General features: G+C 54.1%; 1 long non-coding RNA gene across 1 annotated transcript; it reads left to right on the top strand.

The window, feature by feature from the left end:
- Nucleotides 1-5,721: 5,721 nt before the first annotated feature.
- Nucleotides 5,722-14,821, top strand: LOC142921385 (uncharacterized). Its single transcript, XR_012939383.1, has 2 exons — nt 5,722-5,900; nt 8,179-14,821. It is a non-coding gene; the product is annotated as an uncharacterized LOC142921385 (long non-coding RNA).
- The last annotated feature ends 2,877 nt before the right edge of the window (nt 14,822-17,698 follow it).

Raw genomic sequence — 17,698 nt, 5'->3', positions numbered from 1 at the left:
GATTTGTGAAAACGTGAACATGCAACTGAGAATGCGGTCCACCCGAAACATCTCCTGTACAGGTGATGGGAAATACCATCACAACGGGAACATGCGTGCTGGCAGGAATCAAATACGGCCACAGGTTCAGCTCTACTGTGGTTAGTGGTCTCGACAAGGCTGGCAAAGGATTTACATGGCACACAAGGCATGGTGGGAGTCGTGCCCTCTTCTCTGTGAGAAACACCTGCGCATGTGAGTGATCATGTTCACACAGAACGCCGATGCTTACACAGCGCACCAGGCATTAATTTAGCATTCAGTCTACCTAGGGGAAGGCCATGACCGGTTCTCATATTGGCCACAGATGTAGACAGACGCAGACTCACTGTCGTGCACAGGACCCATGTCACCTGCACAAGCAGTGGACATTGTGGGATGGTACACTAGTCAGTTACCATGGGACCCGCGCCTGTTACCATGGTGAACGAGCACATTACCATGGTAACACCAGCGTCAGGGTAACTTACCTGATTTCTATGGTAACGTCGCCCCCGCTCCCGTCCCCTACCCACCCCCCTCACCTCCTACCCCACCCCCTGACCGCCCGCTAACGGAATCGATATAAATTGAAGACTCAGCGCAGAGGAGACCGGGTCCCTAATCCACGCGGCGTCAACACTGATCCGAGGAGGGGGGGTCGGGAGACGAGGGGGGTCCAAGGGGCAGACGGGGGAGGAGTAGGAGAGAGGGGGGAGGCATACAAAATGAAACACCACGCACACAAAGACTCCCTGTGTATCCGTGCGCGCTGCTAAGTGCTGTCAGCGAGCACCTGTTAAGGTCGCTGCGGCGCACGAAGGATGGTGGAGCGGCTCGCACCACGCTCCGCCGCCTCGGGTTCACTCACTGCACCAGGTGCTCCTCCATTTGAGGCCGAGTTAACATAAGACAGGCCCAGGAACTCGGTTCAGATGTTTCTCGCTGAAACATCTGAACATCTGAACCGATCGATAGCGCAGTACACTAACCACTGCGCCACCGATCTCCATACACGTATACTGTACACATGCACACACATCCATGTCGCATCAACACTCTCAGACGCTCCGTCCTCAGAGATGTGGTCAAGGTTCGCGTGGACTTCCTCGTCGATTCCATCCTCCCATGTCGAGGGCTCCGTCTTTACCAGACTCACACCGAGGCATCCCTTACTCCCCGTGTTCAACCACCGCGACCACACCGCAGGTCACCACTACACAAAGACAAAGAGCCCCCGTATCGCCTATAACAAACTGTTGGGGCAAGTTCTGTCGAGAGCACCTATGAAGGCCGACACGGCACACGAGGAGGTGGGTGGCCAACACCACGCCCGGCCGCCTTTGTCTCCCCAGTGGCGATGTGTATACACCGCAGCAGGTACTCATTTGAGGTTGAGTCGACCTAGAGGAGGCCCATGATCGGTGTTGGCCGTGAGTGGGAATCGAAGTCGGGTCACCGGGTTCGTAGCGCAGCGCGCTAACCGCTACGCAACACTGTAAGTCACTATTCTCTCTGCTTTTTCCCTTGCACTGCTCGAGGAACAGTCGGTGAGAAACACGTGGCGGTGGCGAGGGACACGGGGAGGTGATGAGGGAAACGGGAATATGGTTCACGTGGCCTCAAGGTGGTGGCGGTGGCTGTGGTGGTTGTTGTGAGGAGCGGGACCTGATGCGGTGTCTAAACATCGCCATTATGGAGACAAAGGCGGCCGGGCGTTGTGCTGGTCACCCCCACCCCCCTCTCGTGTGCCACGACAGCTTTCATAGACGCTCGCCAACAGCACTCGCCCCAATAATGTTTTTAAGGCTATGCTGGGGAATCTTTGTCTTTGTTGTTGCGGTGGTTGATGTTTTTATGTCGATGGTGCCTACACCTGGGGGGGGGGGGGACGCGTAAATGATTGGCGCGCGCCGCAAGCGCTGATTGGCTGTTAAAGCCGCAGCGCACACGGGACCTTTGACCCAGCGGAGATAATTCATTAATTAATTCGGAGAATTAATTGCGGGTTTAGGGAGGCGTGACTCGACGTGAAGAGGGGAGCTCGGCCCCTCCACCCTATCCCTCTCATCCCTCGTTCCCCGCTCCTCCATTCCCATCACTCGTCACTCTCCCGTCTCTTCTCTCGCTCTCCCCTCTGTCCTCTGTCTCCCTTCTCTCAGATCTCTCTTCTCTCCTCCCCCCATCTCCCCGCTCTCCCTTCTCACTGGACTCTCCCCGACTCCGCTGGGCCGTGGCGAGGAGTCACAGGCGACAGCGCGCTCCCACGCGAGATCCACGCTCTCCCCTCCCTCTCTCCCTGCCTCTCTCTGTCCCGTGCCCTCTCCCGTGCCCTCCCCTTGCCCCTCTCCCTTCCCCGCGGGCGCTTCTGGCAGGAGATCACAGCCCCCGCGCCCCCCGTCCCTCTCCCCGGGCAGGACGCGCGTTGGAGATGAAGATGTCTATTCCTCTGCTCTCCCCCGCGCTCTCCTCTCTTATCTCGCTCCTATCTCTCCTTTGTACCCACTTCTCTCTTCTCTCCCCACTCTCCTCTCATCTCGCTTCTCTGCCTCTTCTCTCTCCCCATCCTCTTATTCCTACATCTATCTCTCCCTCTGTGCTTATCTCCCTCCTCTCCCCCGCTCCTGTGTCCTCTTCCTATTTCCCCTCTCCCAGCTCTCTCCCCGCTCCCCATTCCCTTATATCGCCTATCCCATCTCCTCGCTATCTCTCTCCCTTCTCTCTCCTCTATCTCTCCCCGTCTCCTCACTTTCTGCTCTCCCTCCCCCCTTCTCTCCCCACGCCCCCTCCTCCTCCCCACGTGGCCCTGGGGCCGCGTTCCGGGCCCCTTGGCTCTGAGAACTGAGGCCGCGCGGCGCCTTCGGACCGCGCGGCGCGACACCGAGCGGAGCGACTCGCGACACGGGGCGGGGAGGGGGCGACGGGAGAGGGATGGGGAGAGGGGCCCGGACCCAGAGGGAAGAATGGGGCCCTTTAATCAGCGGCCTCGGCGAGAGAGTCGCGGCCTCGTCTCTCACGGGCAGCACTGAGGGGGCAGCGCCCCGTGAATGTCCGCATTGAGAGCCACATGGGGGGGGGGGGGGGGGGGGGTTATGGGGGATAGTGGAGGTTAAAGGGGGAGAGGGGAGATAAAGGGGAGATGAAGGGGGGTGAATGCAGATGGGAGATGGAAGGAAAAGGGGGAGATGGGAGATCAAGGGAGGAAAGGAGTAGGAGACCGGGAGATGGATGGAGAGACAGGGAGGGAGATAGGGGTGATGAAGATAGGAAGGGAGATGGAGGGAAATGAGAATTGCAGAGAGGGGAGATTGAGGGAGAGAGGGAAGATGGAGGAGAGGTGAGAACCTGGGAAGATAGAGGAAGAGAGAAAGGGGGCCATGGAGGTGTGGAGAATAAAGATGGAGGTAGATGAGAGATTGGGAGATGCAGAGAGGGAGAGTACCATGAGATAGGGGGTATGGGAGTTGGAAACAGTAGGGAGATGTAGGGAGATGGAGAGAGATGATAATGGAGAGATGGGGAGGGAGGGGGACATGGAGGCGCCAGGCGCAACAGCGCTGAATGCCTCTGCTGTTTGAAGCCGCGCGTCCATCAGCGCCTCCCCCGCCTCACAACACCCTCCCCTTGAGCCCCCTCCGCCCATTTCTCTACGCGGGGCCCAAGAGTCCCCCCAGGGATACTCAGGGACCTTAAGGGGGTCCAGGAGTGAGGACCCCCATAAGACACGCGGTTGGGGGGGGGGGCATGGCTGAGCGTGTCACGGGGGTTTACCTGGAGATGGGGTCACCTGGGGAGGGGGCTCACCTAGCTTCTAGGAGGAGGGGGGGGGCGCTCCGCATAGGCACCCCCATTCCCCCCACACCCTCACCACCCCCGCACCTTGGGCGCTAATGGCCCTGGCGGACGCGCCGCTGACGGGATAATGATGCGGATTGTAGCGGCTCCCCTCCTCCCCCTCTCCCTCCCCACCTCGTCAATGCCTCTTTGTCCGCGCCGCGATGAGGATTTGCGCGATAACGGGGGCCGCATACCGAGGGGCGGGGTTGGTGAGGGGGTGGGAGGGGGGCAGAGGGAGGGGACCCCCGTTGATGGGTCCCCTTAGCTCGACGCTCACCCCACTCACCTGCATTCGGCAGCACTCGCACTTGTACTCACCTCAGTCACCTGTACTGAGATCTTGCATGTGCCAAGTCTTACCTGCAGTACAATGTATTCATCTCTTACCTGGACTCACCCCTTAAAATACAAAGTCCCCTTTCCCACAGTATAGCCACAACAGGCTATTCGGTAAGTGCTGTTAGCGAGCACCTGTGCAGGCCGGAACGGCACACAAGGGGGTGGTTGGTCAACACCAAGTTCGGCAGTCTTTCCCTCCGGAGTGCTGTTTACACATCGCACAAGGTACACATTTAAGGCTGAGTGGATCTATAGGAGGCCCAGGACTTGTTAAAATATTCGCCACTGTTTTTGGTCGTGAGCTGGGATTGTACTCTGGTCGCTACTTCCCACACCTTGCCCTCACGTGGTCGCACCAGTGATCGGCCGATATCCATAGACACCGGTAACAATGACAATGGTTTTGTCGTGCTGGAGAGATGATTTAATATGATGCTGGGTGGGGCGGTGGCGTAGTGGTTAGTGCATGACTAACATAAGCGGAGATTGATATCTGAGCCGGTCCTGGGCCTCCCCTAGGTCGTCTCAACTTGAAATCAATAGCTCGTCACAGTGTGTCTGTGACCAGCTCCGGTTTGGCAGCTGATGTCTCACTCCGAATCAGTCCTGCGGCATTATCTTTTCATCAGCTGCGTAACGCTGCTGTGTGGAAGCTACCTGGGGCTGTCGCTCTACACGAAGCTCCGAGTCTTCTCAGCCAAGTTCGGCCTCTGTGGAGGAGGAGACTCGTGAACGACGACACTACTGGCAGCAGTTGGCGACCACTGCCCTCCAGCAAGAGCCGAGAACGGAGGAGCAACGCTCACAACAACGAGCAGAGGGCTGGGCGGATAAAATACATAAAGGTGGCACATTGGGGAGCAAAGGTAGTGCATCTGCCAGTCATAGTAAGTGTGAGGGTGAGTGTAAATATAAGCGAGGGTGAGTGTGACAGCGAGCGTGAGTGACCACGAGTGTCGAGAGGCGGATATCAGGACTCGTCTGGAGGTCGCGGGCGATGGATCCGGCAGTGATGACGCCCCCCCCCCCTATATTTTTATGTAAATGTATGCGCACTGGGGGAGGGGGCTCCGTCATTGACACAGATCCAAGTGCCACTGATCCAGGTGCCACTGATCCAGGTGCCACTGATCCGTGACGCGCGGCGCGACCTGCAGGGCCGACCGCTCAGAGTGTAGCTCTGGGGAGGGGGGGAGCTGTTAGTGTGGTGGGGGGCTGTTAGTGTGGTGAGGGAATTGGTGGGGGGCTGTTAGTGTGGTGGGGGGAATAGGTGGGGGGCTGTTATTGTGGTGGGGGGAATTGGTGGAGGGCTGTTGGTGGAGTGGGGGGAATGGTGAGGGGCTGTTGGTGTGGTGGGGTGGGGGGAATGGGTGGGGGGGAATGGGTGGGGGGCTGTTGGTGTGGTGGGGGGCATGGGTGGGGGGCTATTGGTGTGGTGGGGGGAATGGTGGGGGGCTGTTGGTGTGGTGGGGTGGGGGGTATATTAAATCCGCTTCATGCTTTTGCAAGTCATCGCTGACAATAGCCCCCGCCCGGCGCTGATGGCAATCAGAGCGCCCTCGTTAATCCAACACCCCCCACACCCCCGCCCCTCAGCGCAGCGCTGGAAACGCGAGACTGGGGGGAGGGGCGGGGCGAGGGGGGATCATGGCGCTTTCTGATCCGCAGGAACTCTCCACTTAACAGGAAAAACTTCCCAATGAAAGGTAACGGCGTGAGGAGTTAAGGATGATTGAGCAGGAACGGCGTTACAGGTTGAGAGGGAATGAGAAGTAACGCCGTTACAAGTTAACAAATAATTAATTAGAGGTAATGGCGTTATGAGTTGATGAATGCCGCGCTTCGGAAACGTCCTTTACTCCGATTCTTAGTGGTAAACAATGACAGTGTAAACCGCATGCGTAAACAAGTACAGTGTGTACAGGGTATGTAAACAAATGCAGTGTGAACAGTACATGTATACTGTACTTTATTACGGGGCCCGGTGGGAGCAGTGTGTGTATGGCGTGTGTAGTGTGTGTATTGTGTCTGCTGTGTGTATTGTGTACGGTGTGTGTAGTGTGTGTGTTGTGTCTACTCTGTGTATTGTCTGCTGTGTGTATTGTGTCTACTGTGTGTGTAGTGTGTGTGTTGTGTCTACTCTGTGTGTATTGTCTACTGTGTGTATTGTGTACGGTGTGTGTATTGTGTATACTGTGTGTGTATTGTGTACAGTGTGTGTAGTGTGTGTTATGTATACTGTGTGTAGTGTCTACTGTGTGTATTGTGTACGGTGTGTGTATTGTGTATACTGTATGTGTATTGTGTACGGTGTGTGTGGTGTGTGTATTGTGTCTACTATGTGTATTGTGTACGGTGTGTGTATATTATGTACGGTGTGTGTATTGTGTCTACTGTGTGTGTATTGTGTACGGTATGTGTGGTGTGTATTGTGTACGGTGTGTGTAGTGTGTGTGTTGTGTCTACTGTATGTGTATTGTGTCTACTGTATGTGTATTGTGTACGGTGTGTGTAGTGTGTGTATTGTCTACTGTGTGCATTGTGTACGTTGTGTGCAGTGTGTGTAGTGTTTCTACTGTGCGTGTATTGTGTATAATGTGTGTATATTGTGTCTACTGTGTGTATTGTGTCTACTGTGTGTATTGTGTACGGTGTGTGCATTGTGTACGGTGTGTGTAGTGTGTCTACTGTGCGTGTATTGTCTACTGTATGTGTATTGTGTACAGTGTGTGTGCATTGTGTACGGTGTGTGTGTATTGTGTACGGTGTGTGTAGTGTGTGCATTGTGTACGGTGTGTGTAGTGTATACGGTGTGTGTATTGTGTACGGTGTGTGTGGTGTGTGTATTGCGTCTACTGTGTGTATTGTGTACGGTGTGTGTAGTGTGTGTATTGTGTACGGTGTGTGCATTGTGTACGGTGTGTGTAGTGTGTGTTGTGTCTACTGTGTGTATTGTGTACGATGTGTGTAGTGTGTGTATTGCGTCTACTGTGTGTGTATTGTGTACGGTGTGTGTAGTGTGTGTATTGTCTACTGTGTGTGTATATGTGTACGGTGTGTGTAGTGTGTTTATTGTGTCTACTGTGTGTATTGTGTACGGTGTGTGTCGTGTGTGTTGTGTCTACTGTGTGTATTGTGTACGGTGTGTGTAGTGTGTGTATTGTATCTACTGTGTGTATTGTGTACAGTGTGTGTAGTGTGTGTATTGTCTACTGTGTGTATATATGTCTACGGTGTGTGTAGTGTGTTTATTGTGTCTACTGTGTGTGTGTTGTGTCTACTGTGTGTGTATTGTGTACGGTGTGTGTAGTGTGTGTTGTGTCTACTGTGTGTATTGTGTACGGTGTGTGTATTGTATACTGTGTGTATTGTGCACGGTGTGTGTAGTGTGTGTTGTGTCTACTGTGTGTGTATTGTGTACGGTATGTGTAGTGTGTGTGTTGTCTACTGTTTGTGTATTGTGTACGGTGTGTGTAGTGTGTGTATTGTGGCTACTGTGTGTATTGTGTACGGTGTGTGCATTGTGTACGGTGTGTGTAGTGTGTGTATTGTGTCGACTGTGTGTATTGTGTACGATGTGTGTAGTGTGTGTATTGTCTACTGTGTGTATTGTGTACGGTGTGTGTAGTGTGTGTATTGTGTCTACTGTGTGTGTATTGTGTAGGTGTGTGTGTGTCGTACGAGGATTGATTGACACGGCATCTGCGCTGCGTGTGTCATCCATACCATCTCACTCTTGCGCCCCACGTGCTATGCAGCAGGGCCATTGCCCGATACGTCGCCTATTTATCCCCACGTTGTTCTCCTGGGAAGAATGTGTGGAGGATGTTTTGTTTATCTCACTCGGGGCTCAATTCGCTGAGCCACTTTTTGACAATCGTGAACGCGTATACGAGTCGGGCGTATGTTAAATGTGGTGTATGCATAACGCGTGTGTATGTATATGTGATTGTATGGTATATGTGTGTGTATGTGCATACCCAGCCAGCTTCTAAGGGGGCTAAACGGGTGTGGTACAGGCTGGAGGAGAGATGAGCTGATGCGGTACAGGAGGATTATGGATCTGAGTGGACTTGCCGAAGACCGGTACCAGCGGTGTCAAGATCGGCCTCTGTGGAGGAGGCTCGTGAAGGACGCTGCTGCTGCTGGGCAGTTGGATGCAGTCGCCCTCCAACAACAGCGGAGGGCAGAGGAGCAACGTTCACAACAACGAGCAGAGCGTTGGGCGGATAAAACGCAGCAAGTTGCACCCAGCCCGGCACAAGCGCCGTCGTGACGTTACCATCAGTGGCTAAACGGCGGCCGTCATCGTGTTTACGATGTGTAGTATTGTTTGTGCATTAATAAGGTAAAGGTGTCGCCATGCAATTGCTCGCTCACGCCACTGCTGGCGGAAAAGCTTCCACTCGAGCGAACTCGAATGGTATTTGGCCTACTCTTCCACGTGTTTGATACATGTCGGAAGGTGTTGGCTGAGCTGAGCATGTCCTGCCGATAGACTCACGCGGTGAGCCCATTGACACTGCTGGGTGGATACACGCGCGGATGCTTTCAGAAACGTAGCGAGACACAAAAGGCCTCACACCAATACACGAGGACCGGCGTGGTGAAGTATGGTTAAACGACCACTAAACAATATACAATGCACCCCACGTAATATACATTGTGCACTACAATACGCACTTGATGCCACACATCTTTAGAACTGCTTTTTTCTGTTTAGTTTGTTGTCCTCCGATTAGCACGGTGTGCTACGTACGGTGCGAAAGAAGTTCGACATAGAGTACATTACGACAACAAGGATAACGGTGGAACACAGTACACGAGTCCGGTCCCATCGCGCAAGCAAGGGGCGATACTGCGGCGCGTGACCCCCCAATAAATAAAGATTCTGAAGTGAGCCGTCGCTCACATGTCAGAGGGTGAGGGCCGGCACGCAATGGACTTCTCTTTTCAAATGCGTTCACTGGATCTTTAACTTCCACGGCGACGCAGACGTCGCATATACTGGTAGACAGAAACTGTTCGGTGAATACTCCAGCAGCAGTATTATCCAGCGCGGCCTGCGGGAGTCGAGCCGCGACCCTCTTGCAACACGTACACGCCGAGTGCGTGCACGATCCATTCTGCACTCGAGAAGACACGCAAAGTACACAACCCCGCACGCCCTCATCTCGGGGACGCGGCTCACCCCACCTGCCGTGCGTGGCTCGCCTCGCCTGCCTTCTATTGGCTTTAGCGTCACACTCGGCACGCGCGAGGCGAGACGCTCGGCTCACGTATTCTAGGCCTCGACTCTTGCGCACGATGGCAGCAATACGACAGGAGGCTGTTATCAGGGAGCTCGCCACGACGAGAGGGCTTCAGCAGAGAGAGTTGGTGTCGTTTGGCTGTTCCCCCTCCGTCGAACGAGCGCAGACCACAGTGGGCTTACTGTGCTGTCCATAGTTTGTGTTGCATTGCCACAGTCGCGTGGTTACTGTCTACAATGTGTGTCTCTGTGCGTCTCTATGGGTCTCTGTATGTCTCTATGAGAGCCAATGCATCTCGATGTGCAATGGGGGCTTCCTGTACGCTCCACCGTTTATGTTGTTGCATTGCCACAGTCGCAGCACGGTGGCTGTGTCTGCAATGCTGTCGCAGGGTCACAGTCATGTTAGATCTGTGGCTATGCATTTGTGTTCATCACGATGCTTAAAAGGATAATTTTAGATTGAACGACTATATGCGAACCATTCTAATCAAGATTTAACAATCTAATTTAAAATTTACCATTATCGTAAATATAATTATATTTTGGCAAATTAATATTTCAAAGATTTCGAGAACATTGTAATTTACATTACGGGTGTGTGGGGTGTATAGCGTTTACACTATATGGTCCTGTGCGGTGTGGATACGTGCAGGTGTGTGTCTGTATATTTATTGTATACTGTATTGTGTATATATTGTAGTGCCGTGTATACAATGTGCGGTTTGCAATGTATGTGTACGATTCGTGTGGTGTATATAATGTACATCGTGGTGTTTACGCTCACCGCACTTACCCCAACCGTCTGCTAAGGTTACACGGGGGATTTGTGTGTGTTGTAGTGGTGTGTAGAGTAGTGTGTATAGCGGTGTCTGTGTGTGTATGGTGTATGTAGTGAGGGTTTGTGCAGGTGACTGTACTGTGTGTATAGATGTTGTAGAGTGTATGTTCTGCAATGCGTATAGCGTGCATTGTGTATTTAGTGCATTGCGTGTGCGTCTTGTTTGTAGGTTGCTGTATATATGGAGATTAGTGTCCGTGTTGTATAGGTTCGTGTGTATTGTGTATACTATGCAGTATATATGTGCATTCTTGGATTTAATGTACACGGTGTGTAGGTGTGTACATATTGTGGCTGTTTAACGGTAACCGGTTAACCGTTTCCATTGTAGTGGAGTCATGAACGGAGCGTACCGGCTGCAGCAACTTTCCCCGTTGTTTCAACTGGCGCGCCAGGGAGATGGAAACGAGCCGGCGACCTCTGCGTTGCCAGCCAGGTCCAGCGGCGAGCTCGTGATCGCTCCACCGCTGTTGTGGCGGCTTCCATTTGTTTTGTAGGGCAAACCGGTAACCGGTAATACCGGTTGTTTCATTCGGTTACGGTGAAGGGTTTATTGTGCAGAGCATGTGTATGAGTGTGCATGGATGCGTAGGGGAGGGTGAGTGTATATATGTATGTATGAGCAAGTGTGTGTGGGTGTTAGCGATTCGCGCTCACGGTCAAGACAAGTGATGAATATATGAATCGGTCCTGGACTTCCCCTAAATCGACTCGGCCTCAAACGAGTACCTGATGTGATGTTTAAACAGCGCCACTGGGGAGGCAAAGGCGACCGGGCGTGGTGCTGGCCACCCACCCGCGTGCCGTGTCGGCCTTCGTAGGTGCTAGTAACAGCACTTGCCCCAAAAGTCTGTTACGTCTATACAGGGGATCTTTGTGAAGTATATGTATGAGTGTGTGTGGGTGTGTGTGAGGGTGTATGTGGGTTTGCGCCTGGGTCACAGTCGATACCGCGGGACCCAGGGGGCCGAGTTACCCTGGGCCCACCGGAGGGACATGCTTACCCCCCCCCCCCACCACCACCACTCGTGTCTTCTCTACGGAGCTTCGAGACGCTCCCCCACGCTCTCTCCCCACACTCTCCCCGTAACCGCGCACAATTAGAGAGAGGAGGAAGAGGGATCGATGAGGTTGCCGTGAGAGTCGTGCGGGATGCGACGCGGTTCCCCTACATCATCCCTCCTCCTCACATACTCCTCCCAGAGGCAAAGATACCCGGGTAGACAGACAGACAGATTGGGGCAAGTGCTGTAACGTGCATCTATGAATACCAAGCTAAACACACGCGGGAGTAGTGTGGCCAGAACCAGGCCCGCGCCAGGTGCTCATTTGAGGATGAGTCGACCTAGGGGAGGCCCAGGACCGGTTTAGATAATCGTCACTGATGTTGGCCGTTTGAACTCGGGTTGCCGGGTTCGTAGCGCTAACCACTGCGCCTCCGCTCACTCTAAACACACGCACACATTGTAACCGGTACTGGTAAGTCATACCAGTGCAAAAACATTGCCCATTTGGGATCACAGCAGCTACAGCAACGTCGACAACTTGGCAGGACCCTCCTGACAAAGAACCTTGAGACTCAGGGAGGCATTCCTGGGTTAAGAAGCGGAGTCACAATAACGCGATACTCCGGTATTCCAGTCACGACACGCACGCGCATGTAGGGGTCCAGTGCCTCTCAGCAGACCCATACGCTATACAAATCATGCCGTATATTAATGTATATTATCTATAAGTAATTATACGTTTTAAAATATATTTTATGCACCAAGGTCTCATGAGCGAGCAACTCGTGCTAGTGGTGAAGTTGGTACGCGGTCTTGTATGCAGTATATATATAGAACATCTTTTGCACCGTACATCACCAATCGTGTTCATCGGAGGTGCGGGGCCGACCGAAATTTTCACCCAGGGAGCCCCGGGACTCCTTTTTTCGCGAGGGTCCTGCCAAATTTCTCGCAGTAGCGGGCGATGTCTGTGCTGCTGCCGCTGCTACTGTGTGTAATACCACTCGAGTTATGGGAAGATACACTTACCGCAGTTGGATGTTTGGGCCAATACCATTAACATGTGTGTTGTTGCGATGGGATGAAACTTGAGAACCCAGAGGAGATTCATGCAGAACAGGGTTAGAACATGCAAACTTTACACGCAGAAAGGGACTCAAGTCAGGAAGTAAACCCCTGTTCTTCTTGCTGTTAGGCATGGGTGTTACCGCTGCGTCACCCGCTGCCCTCCTAACCCACGATGATGAATCTATTATTATTATTCAGTCAGAATTAATTATTTGTGCTCGCGATTCGCACATTGAGCCATGAGAATCAAGACGTCCGCGTGGATCGAGCTGAGGCCACCACCTCACATCGCTACCAGCGCGTTCTGCCAGAAATACTTCCTTCTCGACGCCTCATCCCAGCATCTGGCCTTCCCCTTGGTCGCAAGTTTAAGAAGAGGGGGCACTGAGAGGCAGCTGGTGGTGTTGAGATCATCTGATGGGAGGGTCGTGTCGACTCTCAGCCACAACTGCGGCTCTTGCAGAAGCAAGGAGGCGGTTGCAAAGTGTGGAAATCTCCAACACAGTCGGTCGGTCGTGATGACCTCTTGACCTCATTCGCCTTGACAGAGTACCACCTGGGAAGATCGACAGTGATTGTCTGATGTAAACACTCGCCCCCATCATAAGAATGTGGAGTTTCCACCACTGACTCAGTAGGGCTGTTAACATGCGATTCGCACCACGGTAATGCTCCTTAGAGTGGAAGATTTTTAATTACTGATACGGCGACAATCTTTATTACCAATTAAATATTGTGATGCGTCGCATGTGAAAGTCGGTTTAATGGTTCTGGGCCACACGATGCAGAGGAAGGAGACGCGAGCCTCTCCCTCCTGGGCCCTGTGATCTGAGAGCGATCCGAGGTGGCCCTGCACGCTCTGCAGTGGTCGTGGAAACGCAGCAGCGTGCACTCTCACCGGGGGTCCTCATCAAAACTCACCCCTGGCGCTACACCCTGTATGTACTGTCAGTATAGACTGCCAGTAGAGTGCAGCTGTGTCCCATAGACACCGCTCGTTGCGATCGGACTGCTCCGCTCCCATGGGGGATGGCGGCGTGGGTTGGGTGGCGGGGATAGAAGGGGGGGAGAGAGTGGGTGGGGAGTGGGGGGCCATTGAGTAGAGTGGGAAGGGGTGGGGGGCTCAGCCCCGCGATGGCGTCTCCACGTGACCTCTGACCCTCACGGCTCTAGTTTAGTTCGCATCCTTAACGAGGCGCGGATTAGAGATCGTGATTGGTGGGAGGCAGATGGGGGTGAATGGAGGGGTTGCTGAGGCAGTCGGGCTGGGAGACTTAAAGAGGGGATGGGAGACACGGGGAGACGAGAGAAGTTGTGGGGGCAGCAGGAGGGGCGGGGGGAGGATGAGAGTCATTTTCAATCCCGCATCGGGCGTCTCTTGGGCGCGGGGAGCGGACGGTGTGGCGGGGGGGCTCGAGCTCGCGCGACACCGGACGTCGCGTTCCCTAATTGAAAATATTCTGCGAACGGCGCCGAGGAGGGGCGGGGGGGGGGGTGGAGGCGGAGTCTTCTTGTCCCCACGGGGTCTCGAACCCAAGCGCCGTGAACTCGAGTGTCAATCAATCAATCAATCTCAATCAGCCAATCGCTCACTCAATCACTTAGTGAATCACGCAATCGATGATTCACTCGCTCAGTGCCTGTGGATGGGCGATGGAGCTCGCAGAGACGGAGAGATACTGACAGACAGCGGCACACCGACAAGAGGCACGGAGAAAAGGAGACACTGGGACAATCTGTCTCCGGCTCAAGATAACGACCAAGAGACAAACACCACTTCAGCCGCGTAATAAAAAAAAACATCAGAGGTGGTGCCTGAATGTTTTCAAGACTCGGGGCGCTGAGTCGGCACCGGTGAGACCTGAGTTCGAGTCCGGGTTGCAGCTGCACAGTCACAGAGATCAAACCGGATCCTGAAGTGCAGCGAGTCCATGGTCTCAGGCCTGTAACCAATGACTCGTACAGATACCCATAGAGTTACACAGAGGCCCATAAACTTACACAGAGACCCATAGACTCATCACACTGAGACCCATAAACTTCGAATTTGGGCTCCAAATATGGAGGGCGCGGAGGTTGATTGATTGGTTTCGCTCATAGGGCAGGATTCAGCCTAAAATAAAGTTCCACGTCGCTCTATGTATCGCGCTAAACACATACCGGACACATTGTCTACCATCGCCGTCATCGGTGAACCGAGTAATTCGCCTTCTATGGAGTGTGACCCTAGGGCCGATGGAGAGCGGCGGGCGTGCGTGTGGTGATCACGGCCGCGCCACGCCGCGTGTCCCTCCCCCCCGAGTCCCCGCGACCCCGTGACCCCACGAACGAGTTCCCTTTGACCTCCAGATGTCTCAGCAGACGTGAGTGGACCCTGGTGGTCGCGGTTGGTGGTTGGTGGTGGTTGTTGTTGTGGTAATTTTAATTTGTCTCAGAAAATAATAAAAATAATAAAATGTCGGACATGTATCCATACATACCTACATTTGGATGTTTGGCCAAGGACCATAAACCATCGTCACGCGAACTCCGGTCAGGACCGGCTTTTGGATAGCCATCGAACAAAGACGGTCACTGCATCGAGCACTTTCAGATGCTCTTCTGCGGCTGTCTGGAACGCTCTTCCTTCCGATATTAGGAAGCCACTGGGGCTATGCACTTTAAAATCCAGATTGAAAACTCACGGCTGGCAACGTACGGTGCGTAATAAGTTCAACATACATGCATGGCCATGGATTCCATTCATGAGAAGATAAATAATCAGACAAAAGCCTCTATTCCATACGTGTGCATCCACATGAATAATAATAAAAATATGTTTTACACATACCCTCAGCCACACGGCTTTATGGGAGTTCATCATTTCAGCATTGGCTCAACACAAGCTAAACTCCAGACCGGCTTCGATATTAGTGCCTCATCGGCAGAGTCAGGCTCGCTTGAGCCATTGCTAGCAGCTTCGTGTGAGAGGGAACCGGAGAGCCCGGAGAAAACTCCGCCACGCAGACGAGAGTAAAACATTTAATGCTCCGCACAGATGGATGTATTCTCCTGCTAGACTGTTATTACGTGGACATCCCGTAACGGATAGTCTTTGCGTCACAGCTATTGCCTTAGGTGCGCAGCGAGAGGGGCAAGCCTCATGCCCCCTCTACCCCGGTGCCCCCCCCCCCACCCCCGCCCTGTTAACGCTATTGATCGAGACGCGGGTCCGGGTCAGGTTGAGGGGTGAGGGGCGAGGCGGGGTCGCGGCTCCGGTCGTCGCTGGTAGCGGGCTGGGCGGGGGGGGGGGCGAGACGCGAGGATTGATTTGAGGAAAGAGGGGACGGGGGGCGACTGTGGGGGGCGGAGAAGTGGTGGAGGGGGCACCAGGCGACATTGATCCGCAGAATGTGTTTACTAATCCGGGGCGCAGCGGAGTGAGTCACACAATCACCGCAACACTTAACATTGATTTAGGGGCGACCACAGAGCTCCCACTCCCGGCTCCATCTTCCCGCGTCTCCCCCCCCACCCACTCCCTGCCAGCGTCTCCCACCTTAACCACGTCTCCCACCTTAGCCACGTCTCCCACCTTACACTCTTCTCACTCCTTACACGCGTCTCCATCCCTATCCGCATCATCATCAATAGAATTAATCCGTGTGTGCGCACTCACGTGAGAATTCAACTGCATCGCACGTTGCACAGTTCACAGACGCGACACAGAGAGAGGAGAGGAGCGAGGCCTTGAGACTGAACCTGAACAGGGGTGAGGAGGAGACGACAGCGCGGATGTCTGGGAGAAGGAAGTTAGAGACAATGAGGGCAGCATAGGAGAATGGGCGACCTCCCACTGAGCGCAAGGTTGACTCGGGGCTTCCACGGAGAGCCTCGGTTGCTGGAGCTGAGAGCGTGTTGAGGGGAGTCGATTGAGACGAGAGGGGAGTGCGAGGTGCCAGCAGCCCCAATGGGGCTCCTCTGCGCACAACTCAAAATCCTACAAATCCTGGGGAGCCGGGTGTGGAGGGGGGGGGGGGGCACAGCGAGATCACAACTCAGTCAGCCGGGAGCGCCCTGTCTCCCTCCCTATCAGCGCCCTGCCTCCCCCTCTGCCCCCCCACCTCGCTCCTCCCCTCGGTGCTTTGTAGTTTCCCACAATCAGCAGAACGCGGCGGGGATGGAATTCATCTCTCGGCCTGAGCCGCGGCCTCGCCAAGCCGTCACCGCCTCTCTCACACTCCTCTCTCTCTCATCCCCCTCTCTCTCTCTCACGATTCTCACACCATCCTCGCTCTCACTCCCTCTACTCCTTTCACTCTCGCTCCTCTTACTCTCACTCTATCACTCCATCACTCGACTCTCTCCTCTCAATCTATCTCTCACCCCCTCTCTCACACCTTTCACTCCTCTCTCACTGCTCCCTCTCGCTCCTCTCAGTTGTAAGTCTCGGCTCTGCACAGCAGCGTGAGCCGCCAGCGCGAGTCGAAGGCCGCGACTGCGGGCGGAAGCTGCAGGGTGGACACTGTTGGTGTAGATGGAATAAATCATTTACATCTATATAGAGAGACGCAGAACGCAGGCAAGGCGGGCTGAGCTGATGAGACATCAAATGTCAAATCCGATTCAGAGTTGGCTTGTGTTGAACCGATGCCGCTAACATTGTGCAACCCCACAAGGCCGCGCGGCTGATGAGATGTGTAAAAATCCACTTTAAATTAATGTTGATGGAGGGACACTCGTGGAAAGAGACGAATCGCCTGCTCCTTGTACATTTCAATTACAGATTAAGTTTCACTATTCTTTAAATTTCTACGAATATTTGTTTACTCATGATACAGCATGGTGATGCATTGTGAGTGAGACATAAACCGAACACAAACCTCCTGACCTCACCCCATTCCTTAGCCCCCCACCCCTCGCTTGCCCCCCTCCTTCTTTCTTCCGCCCCCCACACTCCTATCGCGCGGCATCGGGAGACGGAAGCGCCACTCAGTGTCAGAGACAGAGCCGCGATCTCACCCGAGATTATCCCCCCAACCCCCACCCTCATCCCCAACCCCCCACCCTCAAACCCCTCAACCCCCGCCCTTACCCTTTCAACCCCCACCCTTATTCTTCAAACCCCCACCATCATCCCCCAAACCCCCACCCTCATCCCCCAAACCCCCACCCTCATCCCCCAAACCCCCACCTTCATCCCCCAAACCCACACCCTCATCCCCCAAACCCACACCCTCATCCCCCAAACCCACACCCTCATCCCCCAAACCCAGACCCTCATCCCCCAAACCCACACCCTCATCCCCCAAACCCACACCCTCATCCCCCAAACCCACACCCTCATCCCCCAAACCC

Source organism: Petromyzon marinus, chromosome 5, assembly GCF_048934315.1.
Source record: "Petromyzon marinus isolate PM22_M1 ecotype Great Lakes invasive population chromosome 5, UKy_Petmar_22M1.pri1.0, whole genome shotgun sequence".
Lineage (NCBI taxonomy): Eukaryota > Metazoa > Chordata > Hyperoartia > Petromyzontiformes > Petromyzontidae > Petromyzon > Petromyzon marinus.
Note: the sequence above shows the minus strand (reverse complement) of the source record. Positions and strands in the feature narration are given on the sequence as shown.